The sequence below is a fragment of the Lepus europaeus genome, chromosome 1 (assembly GCF_033115175.1).
Source record: "Lepus europaeus isolate LE1 chromosome 1, mLepTim1.pri, whole genome shotgun sequence".
Lineage (NCBI taxonomy): Eukaryota > Metazoa > Chordata > Mammalia > Lagomorpha > Leporidae > Lepus > Lepus europaeus.
This window is the reverse complement of record NC_084827.1, coordinates 83417661-83429473: the sequence shown is the minus strand read 5'-3', so window position 1 is coordinate 83429473 and position 11813 is coordinate 83417661. Positions and strand designations below refer to the sequence as shown.

The 11813-nt window shown below is 37.2% G+C and overlaps 1 pseudogene; it reads left to right on the top strand.

Annotated features, from left to right (window-relative positions):
- Window positions 1–9066: 9066 nt before the first annotated feature.
- LOC133765899 (ADP/ATP translocase 2-like) lies at window positions 9067–10167 on the top strand (annotated as a pseudogene).
- Window positions 10168–11813: the final 1646 nt, after the last annotated feature.

Sequence of the window (11813 nt, the reverse complement as noted above, 5' to 3'; positions counted from 1 at the left end):
AATGGAATTTGATTTACTATGGACATGGGCCATTTGTTTTGGGTGTTAAAACCATTATGGGATTCATCAACTGGGGACAAACCAAACAAGAAACAATATTCTTAGAAAAATTAGGATTATGGTGGCATGGTATATGAGCACTTAGGAAGACTCACTATGTTACTGCTTAACCTAAATCTATTTAGAAATCAGCATTGCAAGCTTAATATGGTAATAAAATGTCTTGTAACCCTTAACAACTTAGAATAACTGATGTGATATTCCTTTGTGCCCTTCTGAATGTGACGGTCATTAAAATGCACTCTTATGTACGCAATATTATCAACTGTTGAAAATGCAAGATGTTGTACCTCAAATTCTGCATGAAGGGGCAAATGTTTGGCACAGCAGTGAAGTTGCCACACTGAGATGCCCACATCCCACATTGGATTTCTGGTTGCAGTCCAGATGCCCCTGCTTCTGATCCAATTTCCTCCAAGTATGCATTCTGGGAGGCAGCAGATGATGGCCAAGTAATTGGATCCCTGTCACTCACATGGAGGATAGTGATGGAAATTTTGGCATCTGACTTTGGCCTGGTCCAGCCCTGGCTGTTGTGAGCATTTGGAAAGTAGACTGGTAATGGGAAGGTTTCTCTTTCTCTGTGTGCATGTCTGCTTTTCACATCAAAAGAAAAATAAATACAACAATCCTCCTTGACATAATCTTCACCCCCACTCTTTTTTCTCCACTGCTGTTAATCAGTGATCTTTGTTTTATAAACCTATAAACTAGCCCTCTTGTGTATTCTGCGTTCACCTGCATTCCTGTTGTAATAGTGCATTTTTCAAATGGAATTGATGCTTTGATATTCACTTTCAGATCAATACAAGGTCTAATTTCTGGTTTTCAAGAAGTTTGAGTTCTGTCCTTTATACTTCAGTGAAATTATGCATAAATGGTGTGTACCCCTATAATGGACTCTTTAGATTTTGTCTAAGCACCAGCCTGTCTGGACTTTTCTATTCCCCTTCTGTGATATTGGCATCAGCTGAGTAAAGTCTTACACTTACTGGTAAGACTCTCTTGTTTTCAATTTTTGTTTAATTTTGAATCTCACCGCTGATTGTGATATGGACAGATATGTCCAACAAAAGTCATATGTTGGTTGCCTTATAAGAGAAGGCGATTAAGACACAGACATTTACAGAGGGAAGATCAGGTGAAGGCATAAGGATGAGAAAGTTTCATCTCTAAGCCAAGGAGAGAGACTTCAGAAGGTAATATCACACTCATCTTAGACTTATAGCCTCCTGAACTATGAGGAAATAAATCTGTGTGTAAGTCACTCAGACTGTGGGATTTTGTTATGCCAACTCTAACAAAACTAGCTAGAGTCACCTAAATAAACAGTGAATTGAGAATACACATTGACAAACATCAGATTAGGGTGAGAAATGGTATACTCTAAAAGACAATCAAAGTAAGAAATGAGATAATTGCTGAAGCTAGACCATGAGAAAATATCACACAGAAAATTAAGGACACGCAACTTAGAAGAGATTAGAAAGCTGAAACTTTCTGTTCTCCATCACAGGAAGTTCAATGACAAGCAGAAGAGTTTAAGACAAAGAACCAAGGGAAATTAAGAAATTTTGTGTAGAAGAAGTTAAAGGTTGCAAACCTGCCTTCAGATGTCCAAATAGAATAGAACAGATTTCCTCTTTCCCCCTAACACAATTAGGGGTAATGTGAGAGGATTTCCCATAAGGAAATTGACAGGTAGATTCCCAGGAATTGAGGACATTTGACAAAAGCAAAGTTAAGAATGAGGGCTAAAAAGAAGGGATAAAGAGAAAATCTACCTTGTCAGCAGTGAGATGCTCAGCACCGTTACTCTTTTCTTGCAAATATAGTCAGAATTATTGTCCTGAAAGCATACTGAATTTTATCAAATGTCTTTTCGGCAACTATTGAAATGATCATATGAATTTTGTCCTTCATTCTGTTTATGTATTATATTACATTTATTGATTTGTGTTTGTTGAACAATCCTTGCATCCTGGGAAAATTTCGTTTGAACATAGTGAACTATCTTTTTAGTGTGTGTTGTTGGATTTAATTTGCTAGTATTTTGTTGAGGATTTTTGCATCTATGTACATGAGGTTATTGGCCTGTAACGTTTTCTTCTATGTAAGCTGTGTCCTCCTTTAATTTTGCTATCATGATAATGCTGGCCTCATAGAACAAATCTGGAAGAATTCCTTCCTCTTTAATTTCTTGAAATGATTTTTTAAATGATTTTATTTACTTATTTGAGAGAGAGAGTTACAGAGAGAGGGAGAGACAAAGAGAAAGGTCTTCCATCTGGTGGTTCACTCCCCAAATGGCTGCAATGGCTGGAGCTTGGCTGATCTGAAGCCAGGGGCCAGGAGCTTCTTGCTGGTCTCCCATGTGGGTGCAGAGACCCAAGCACCTGGGCAATCTTCTATTGCTTCTCAAGACCTGCGTGAGAGCTGGATCAGAAGATAGGCACCTGGGACACAAACTGGTGCCCATATGGGATGGCCTTGTTGCAAGTAGAGACTTAGCCTATTTTATCACAGCACAGGCCCCTTCTTAAAAATTATTTAAGAAAGGTTGGTGTTCATTTTTCTTGAAAAGTTAGGTAAAATTCAGAAGTGAAGACATTTGTTCCTGGGTTTTTCTTTTATGGAAATTTTTTTAGCAATTCAGTCTCACTACTCATTATTAGTTTGTTTAGGTATTGTATATCTTCATGATTCATTCTTCCTAGGGCAGATGTGTCCAAGAGTTTCTTCATTTCTCCTAGGTTTTCAAGTTTGTCCTCATGTAATTGTTCGTAGTAATCTCTAACAATCCTTAGGTGTCAGTCTCCATTTTCAACTCTGATTTTGAGCATTTGAATCCCCCCTCTGTTTTTCTTGGTTAATCTGGCTAAGAGTTTATCAACTTTATCTTTTCAGAAAATCAGTTCTTTGTTTCATTTATTTTTGTATTTTTTTAGTTTCTATATCATTTATTTATGCTCAGAGTTTTATAATTTCTTTCCTTCTATCAATTTTGGATTTGATTTGTTCTAATTCCTTGATGGGCAATGGTGAGTTGTTTATTTGTGATATTTCTAGATTGTTTGATGTAGGCCTTCATTGCTATAAGCTTCCCTTTCAGTTCTACTTTTACTGTATTTTATAGGTTTTGGTATGTTGTGTTTCCTTTTTCATTCATTTCAAGAGCATTTTTTAATTTCCTCCGTGATTTCTCTTCTGATCCATTGAATACTTTGTAGTGCATTGTTTAATTTCCAGGTGTTTGTGTAGTTTTCAGTTTCTTTTTATATTGAATCTTAGTTTTATTGCATTGTGGTTAGATAAGATAATTGATATGATTCCTATTTTATTTAATTTTTCCAAACTTGTTTGACCTACCATGTGATTTATCTGGGATATTGTTCCACATACTGCTGAGAATTCTATGTATTCTATAGTGGTTCACTGGAAAGTTCTATAGGTATCTCTTGGGTCCAAATGACATAGGAATGCATTTTTAAAGATTTATTTATTTATTTGAAAGACGGAATTACAGAGTGGATGGGGGGAAGAGAGAGAGAGAGAGAGATTTGCCATCCGCTGATTCATTCCCCAAATGGCTATAGCTACATCGGCAGGGGCTAGGCCATGCTGAAGCAAGGAGCCAGGAGCCTCCTCCAGCTCTCCCTCATGGGTGCAGGGGCCCCAGCACTTGGACCATCCTCTGCTCTTTCCCAGACACATTAGCAGGGAGCTGGTTCAGAAGTGGAGAAGCCAGATCTCAAACTCATGTCCATATGGGATGCTGCATTGTAAGTGGCATTGGCTGCATGAGTGTGGAAGTCACAATATTCCCTTACTATGGGCCTCGATGAAGGGGCAGGGGCCTCCATCTGAAGGAAGTTTTTCACAGTGTATCTGGCACAGGGATTCAGTTCGCTCTCCCTCTCCCAAGCACAAGGCATCTCTCCATTCCTTTCTCCTTGAAACTAGTGGAGGGGTAACATGGACAACTCTTTCCTTCCAAATTTCTTCAATGTGACTTTTCTTAAGATGTTAACAATATGAGGCACTGTAGTCTGCTATCTGGATTCTGTAGCTCTTCTGAAGATGGCTTGGTGTCTGTGTAGCTCTACACATTGGTGTCTGCAGGGAGGTGGTCACTTGATCCTCTAATTCAGCCATCACCTTGATTTTGATCAGTAAATTCTTTAATGTTAAAAATAACACTCATAACTAACAGCAATGCCAAAACATTTTAGGAAATAGAGAGAAAATGTGAAAGACAGAAACAAAGAACTTAACACCCTGAGAGAAAGAATATTGTAAATCAGTTTTTTGAAAGGATATTCATTGAACAAAAAGCAATTACTTTGAAATTTTTTTGTAAAGCAGAGTCTTATAGCTTACAATGTGAGAAAATGGGGGCTGACACTGTGGCTCACTTGGTTAATCCTACTCCTGCGGCGCCCATATGGGTGCCGGTTCTAGTCCCAGCTGTCCCTCTTCCAGTCCAGCTCTCTGCTATGGCCTGGGAAAACCAGTCGAACTTGGCCCAAGTGCTTGGGCCCCTGCACCCACATGGGAGACTGGGAAGAAGCACCTGGCTCCTGGCTTTGGATTGGCACAGCTCTGGCCATCGTGGCCATTTGGGGAGTGAACCAACAGAAGGAAGACCTTTCTCTCTGTCTCTAACTATCTGTAACTCTACCTCCCAAATAGATAAATCTAAAAAAAAAAATGTGAGAAAATGAATTTGAGGAAATAGTCTGAAATTTGGAACCAAAAATAAAAAAGAGATGGAAAGTAAGAAAGGAAACAGAAAATAAAATTGCAACATAATTTGTTAAGTCTTAACATTTAATTAAGTCTTTCCAAAAAGAACAAAAACTAAATATAAGGGATAAAATGATAGGTAAAAGTTCATAATTTTAATTTCTCAAACTTTAAAGTAATAAAAGGAATAACATAATGTTTAGTTTCAAGAATTACAAAGGAGGAGAGTTTAAAACCTTGCAGAATAAGACATATAAAGAAAAATAAATAATAGTGATCACATTGGCCTTTGAGTAGGGAGAGTGCCTAATGGCTTAATGGCAAGATTGGGCATTACACAAATAGAAAGGAAACAATTCTTCCAAATTTTTCAAAGATGATTACTTCTTAAGGATATACTAAATTATATTACTAATCCTAAACACTGATTTTTCAAATCTAGGAATCCTATTCCCAAAATGCTTTACCATGGTTCATTATTGAAATGGTATCTAATATAAAATAAATAATACTTACCAATTATTATATTAGATAACACTGCAGAATTTACCAAAAAAAATCACAAATGCAGTTCTATAATTGTTAAACTACTCAGTATGTATAAGAGTAAAGTGAGGTGCGGGCACTTGTCCCAGTGGATAAGTTGCCACCTGAGATGCCCACATCCCATATCAGAGAGCCCTCATACAAGTTCAAGTTCTACTCTCAATTCAAGCTTCCTGCTAATGCACATCAGAAGTAGCCAGTGGTGGCGCAGGTGGTTGTGTCTCTGCCATCATGTGGGAGACCCAGGCTGAGTTCCTGGCTCCTTGATTTTGATTGGACCTTCCCTGGTGGTAACTGGACTTTGGTGAGTAGTCATTGAATAGAAGTGTTTCTCTCTCTCTCTCTCTCTCTCACTCTCTCTCTCTCCACTCTCTCTCTCTCTCACACACTCTTTCTCTTTCTCTCTCTCCTCCATTTCTCTGCATTTTGAACAAATAAAATGAATAGATTTTATACACTGGTTTACCTAGAAACCTTTTATTTAAGGAATACAAACTTCATGCATTTCATATATATAATTAAGAACATAGTTTATTCTTCCCAACCCACCTTCCCTCCCACACACTCCCACCATTCTCCCTCCTCCTTCTCCTCCCAAACTTATTTTTTACAAACATCTATTTTCAGTTAACTTTATACTCATAAGGCTAACCCTATACTAGGTAGAATTCAACAAACAGTATGAAAAAAAAAACCACACTGTACCTCAACAGTTGAGAAAAGAGGTGTTCAAAAGCATCGCATCTCAAAGTGTCAATTTCACTTCTATAGATTACCTTTTAGGTACTCTATTAGTTACCACAGATCAGGGAGAACATTTGGTTTTTCTATTTTTGGTATTGGCTTATTTCACTAAATATAATGGATTCCAAATGTATTGATTTTGTTGCAAACCACTGGAATTCTTTTTTTGTTGTTAACACTGTGTAATATTCCCTGATTTACATATACTATAATTTCTTTATCCAGTATTCAGTTGATGGACATCTGGGTTGATTCCATATCTTAGCTATTGTGAATTGAGTTACAATAAGCATGGTGGTATAGATATCTCTTTCATATACTGATTTCATTTTAAGTAAATTCCCAGGAGTAGGATCTATGGGTCATACGGTAAGTCTATAGTCAGATTTCTGAGGTATCTCCATACTTCCACAGCAGCTGTACCAGTTTAAAATCCCATCAACAGTGGATTAGGGGACCTTTTTCCTAACATCCTCACCAGCATTTTTTGTTTGTTGATTTCTGTGTGAAAGCCATTCTAACTGGGGTTAGGTGAAACGTCATTGTGTTTGTGATTTGCATTTCCCTAATGCATAGTGATATTGAGCATTTTTTCATGTGCTTGTTAGCAATTTGACTTTCCTCTTTTGAAAATTCTCTTTCAAGTCTTTTACCCATTTCTTAACTGGATTGTTTGTTTTGTTGATGAGTTTCTTCAGCTCTTTATATATTCTGGATATTAATCCTTTATCAGTTGCATAGTTCACAAATATATTTTCTCCCATTCTGTCAGTTGCCTCTTCATTTTGCTGTCTCTTTTATGAATTCCCATGTGTTAATTTTGCCTTTGATTGCCTGTGCCTATGGGATCTTTTCCAAGGATTCTTTGCCTATGCCAATGTCTTGCAGGATTTCCCAAATGTTACCTAATAATTTGATGGTATTGGGTAATAGACTTAGGTCTTTAATCCATTTTGAATAGATTTTTTATTAAGGTATAAAATAAGGGTCTTGGTTCATACTTCTGCAGGAGGATATCCAGTTTTCCTTGTTGTTGAAGAGACCTTCCTTGCTCCAGGGATTGGTTTGAGCTTCTTTGCCAAAGATAAGTTGGTTGTAGATGCTTGGATTGATTTCTGGAGTTCCTATTCTGTTCCATTGGTCTACCCATCTGTTTTATGCCAGTATCAGGATGTTTTTATTATAACTGCCCTGTAGTATATCTTGAAAGTTGGTATTCTGATGCCTCTGACTGTTTTTGTTATATAAGGTTGCTTTAGCTATTTGGGGTCTCTTGTGTTTCAATAGGAATTTTACCATTGTTTTTTCTGTGTACGAGAACAATGTCATTGTATTTTGATTGGAATTACATTGAATCTATAAACTGCTTTCAGTTGTGTGGTCATTTTGATGATATTGATTCTTCCAAATTATGAACACAGAATTTTACATTTTTTGGTGTCTTCTATTTCTTTTTAAATGTTCCTTGTTTAAATTTATTCCAAAGTATTTAAATTTTTGTAGCTATTGTAAATGGGATTGATATTGGAAGTTCTTTCTTAGCCATGACATTGTGTATACAAAGGCTATTGATTTTTGTGTTAATTTTACATCTTGCCAGTTTACCAAACTGTTTTATGAGTTCTAATAGTCTGTTAGTAGATACTTATGGATCCCCTAAATATAGAATTGTGTCATCTGCAAGTAGGGATAGTTTGACTTCCTCCTTACCAATTTGTATTCCTTGACTTCTTTTCTTGCCTAATGACTCTGGATAAAACTTTGAGGACTATATTGAACAGCAATATTCAGAGCGAGCACCCTTGTCTGGTTCCAGGTCTTAGTGGGAGTGCTTCCATCATTTCCCCCTTCAATAAGATGCTGTACATGGGTTTGTCATAAAAAGGCTTGATTATGTTGAAGAGTGTTCCTTCTATACACAATTTGCTTAACTTTTCATCATGAAAGTATGTTGTTTTTAATTAAATGCTTTCTCTGCATCTATTGAGGTAATCATATGGTTTTTGGTTTTTGCTTTGTTATTATGATGTATCACATTTATTGATTTGGGAATGTTGAACTATCCCTGCATACCAGAAATAAATCCCACTTGATCTGGGTGAATGATCTTTCTGATGTGTTGTTTGATTTGATTGGCTAGGATTTTGTTGAGGATTTTTGTTTCTTTGTTCATCTGGGAAATTGGTCTATAGTATTCTTTCGTTGTTGTATCTTTTTCAGGTTTAGGAATTAAGGTTATTCTAGCTTCATAGAAAGAATTTAGGAGGATTCCTACCCTTTCAATTGTTTTGAATACCTTGAGAAGAATTGGAGTTAGTTCTTTTCTAAATGTCTGGTAGAATTGGCAGTGAAACCATCCTGTCCTTTCTTTGTTGAGAGGGTCTTTATAGGTGATTCAATCTCCATCTTGGTTATTGGTTTGTTTAAATTTTCTGTGTATTCATGGTTCAATTTTGGTAGGTTTATGTGTTTAGGAATCTATCCACTTTTTTCTAGATTTCCTGATTTGTTGGTATAGATCTCTGTGTAGTAATTCCTGATTACTCTTTTTATTTCTGTGGTATCCATTTGTTATATCTACGTTTTCATCTCTGACTATATTGATTTGATTCTTCTCCTTTGGGCCAAAAGTGTATCAATTTTGTTTAGTTTAGTTTAGTTTTGTTTTTAAAAAAAAAACAGCTCTTCATTTCACTGAACCTTTGTATTTTTTTGTTTGTTTCATTTTTGCTTATTTCTTCTCTGATATTAATTATTTCTTTTCTCTACTAATTTTGGGTTTGGGTTTTTGTGGTTTTTCCATAAGTTTTCCATAGGTCCATAAGTTGTATTTATAGCTCAATTATAGCTCCTTTATTTGGTGCCTTTCCAATTTCTTGATGTAGTGACCAGTTGCTATAAACTATTTTAAAAATATAACTATATATACCCAGAGTCCCAGAGTCAAAGCTGGTTCCCAGTCCAGTCCTGTCCCGTAGTCGCCTGGCTCCTCTTTCCTTCCAAAATGACAGATGCTGCTGTGTCCTTCGCCAAGGACTTCCTGGCAGGTGGAGTGGCTGCGGCCATCTCCAAGACTGCGGTAGCGCCCATCGAGAGGGTCAAGCTGCTGCTGCAGGTGCAGCATGCCAGCAAGCAAATCACTGCCGATAAGCAATACAAGGTCATTATAGACTGCATGGTTCGTATCCCCAAGGAGCAGGGAGTCCTGTCCTTCTGGAGTGGTAACCTGGCCAACGTCATCAGATACTTCCCCACCTAGGCTGTCAACTTTGCCTTCAAAGATAAATACAAGCAGATCTTTCTGGGTGGCGTGGACAGGAGGACCCAGTTTTGGTGCTACTTTGCAGGAAATCTGGCATCAGGTGGTGCTGCTGGAGCCACATCCTTGTGTTTCGTGTACCCTCTTGATTTTGCCCGTACCCGTCTAGCAGCTGACGTGGGCAAAGCTGGAGCTGAAAGGGAATTCAGAGGCCTCAGTGACTGCCTGGTTAAGATCTACAAATCTGATGGGGTTAGGAGCCTGTACCAAGGCTTTAATGTGTCTTTACAGGGCATTATCATCTACCAAGCTGCCTACTTCGGTATCTATGACACCACAAAAGGAATGCTTCCAGATCCCAAGAACACACACATCTTCACCAGCTGGATGATCGCGCAGTCTGTCACTGCTGTTGCTGGGTTGACTTCCTATCCATTTGACACTGTTCGTCTGTGCATGATGATGCAGTCGGGCATAAAGGAACTAATATCATGTACACAGGCACACTTGACTGCTGGAGGAAGATTGCTCGTGATGAAGGAGGCAAAGCATTTTTCAAGGGTGCATGGTCCAACGTCCTCAGAGACATGGGTGGTGCTTTTGTGCTTGTCTTGTATGATGAGATCAAGAAGTTCACATAAGTTATTCCCTAGGTTTGTTCCCCTGTAAACAGGCATGTTGTATTATAATCTTGAGCATTCTTGACAGGCTCTTGTCTGTCTTATCAAAAGCAACTATGTGCTGGTTGAAAATGGGAAGCAATAATACTCTTCTGACCAGTTTTCTCTTAAACCATTTCCATGATGATGATGATGATGATGGGACTCAATTACATGTTTTTATTTCAGTCACTCCTGATAAATAATTTGAAGAAATAAAAATGTACACAATAAAAAAATAACTATATAAAAATTTATTGATTTAGTGACCAGTTGCTATAAACCAGTTGCTATAAAACTTCTGCTCTATCCCACAAGTCCTGATATATTGCATTCTTTTCTTCATTCATTTCCAGAACTTTTTGATTTTTCTTTTGATATCTGCTATGGCATGCTGTTCATTCAGGAGCATGTTGTTCAATCTCCATGTGTTTGTATAATGTTCTAAAGATTCTTAATTTGTTGATTTATAGCTTCATTCCACAGTGGTCAGAGAAGATGCAGGGTATAAGTTCAATTTTCACATTTACTGACTTGCTTTTTGACCTAGCATGTCGTTTATCCTAGAGAAAGTCCCATGCACTGGTGAGAAGAATATGTGGTCTGCAACCTAGGGATGAGAAGATCTGTAGATATCAGTTAGGTCCATTGGGTCTATAATGTTGATTAACTCTGTTTTCTCTTTGCTGATTTTCTGTCTGGTTGATGTATCTGTTGCTGAATGTGGGGTGTTGAAGTCCCCCATTAGTATTGTATTGGAGTCTATATCTCCCCTTTAGATCTTTTAGATAGCCATGTGACCTGTAATTGAGTGCATGCATAATTATTATAGTCACATCTTCCTGTTGAATTAATCCCTTCATCATTACTTAGTGCTGTTCTTTGTCTCTTTTAACAGTTTTTGGATTAAAGTCTATTTTGTCTGGTATTACAATGGCTACACCTGCTCTTTTCTGGTTTCTGTTAGCATGGAATATCTTTTTCCATCCTTTCACTTTCAGTCTGTGTGTATCTTTGTTGGTGAGATGTGTTTCTTGTAGGCACCAAATAGATGGGTCTTGTTTTTTAATCCATTTTGCCCATCTGTATCTTTTAACTGGGAGAGTTAAAACCATTTACATTCAAGGTGACTATTGATAAGTAACAACTTGGCCCTGCCATTTTTCCATAAAAATACCTATTGTTTACTTTGGATTTCTGTTGTATTTATATTGGGAGATTTCCTCTTTCACAGTCTGTCATAATGATGACTATGTTTCTGTTTCTGTGTATGTCACATCCTAAGCATCTTTTGTAAGGCTGGATGAGTGGTGATAAATTCTTTCAAATTATTTTTGTTATAGAAGGTCTTTAATTCACCTTCATTGCCAAATGAGAACTTTGAAGGGTACATATATTCACGGTTGGCAGTTTTCTTTTCTTAAGATGTGGACTATGTCTTGCCATTCTATCCTAGACTGTGGGGCTACTGATGAGAAGTTAGCCGTAAGTCTTACTGGAGATCCTCTGAAAGTAATCAGGAGTTTTTTTCATGAACGTTTTAGAATCTTTTTCTTATGTTTTACCGTTGAAAAGTTGACTAAAATTTGTCAAGGTTAAAATCTTTTCTGGTCATGTCTATTAGGAGTTTTATATACTTACTGTACTAGGGTGTCTTTCTCCAAATTTAAGAAATTTTCTGTAATTATTTCACTAAACAGACCTTCTAATCCATTCTCTTTTTCAATGCCTACAGGAACCCTTAAGACCCAAATGTTTGGTCATTTGATAGTATCTCATAGATCTGCAACACTTTTTAA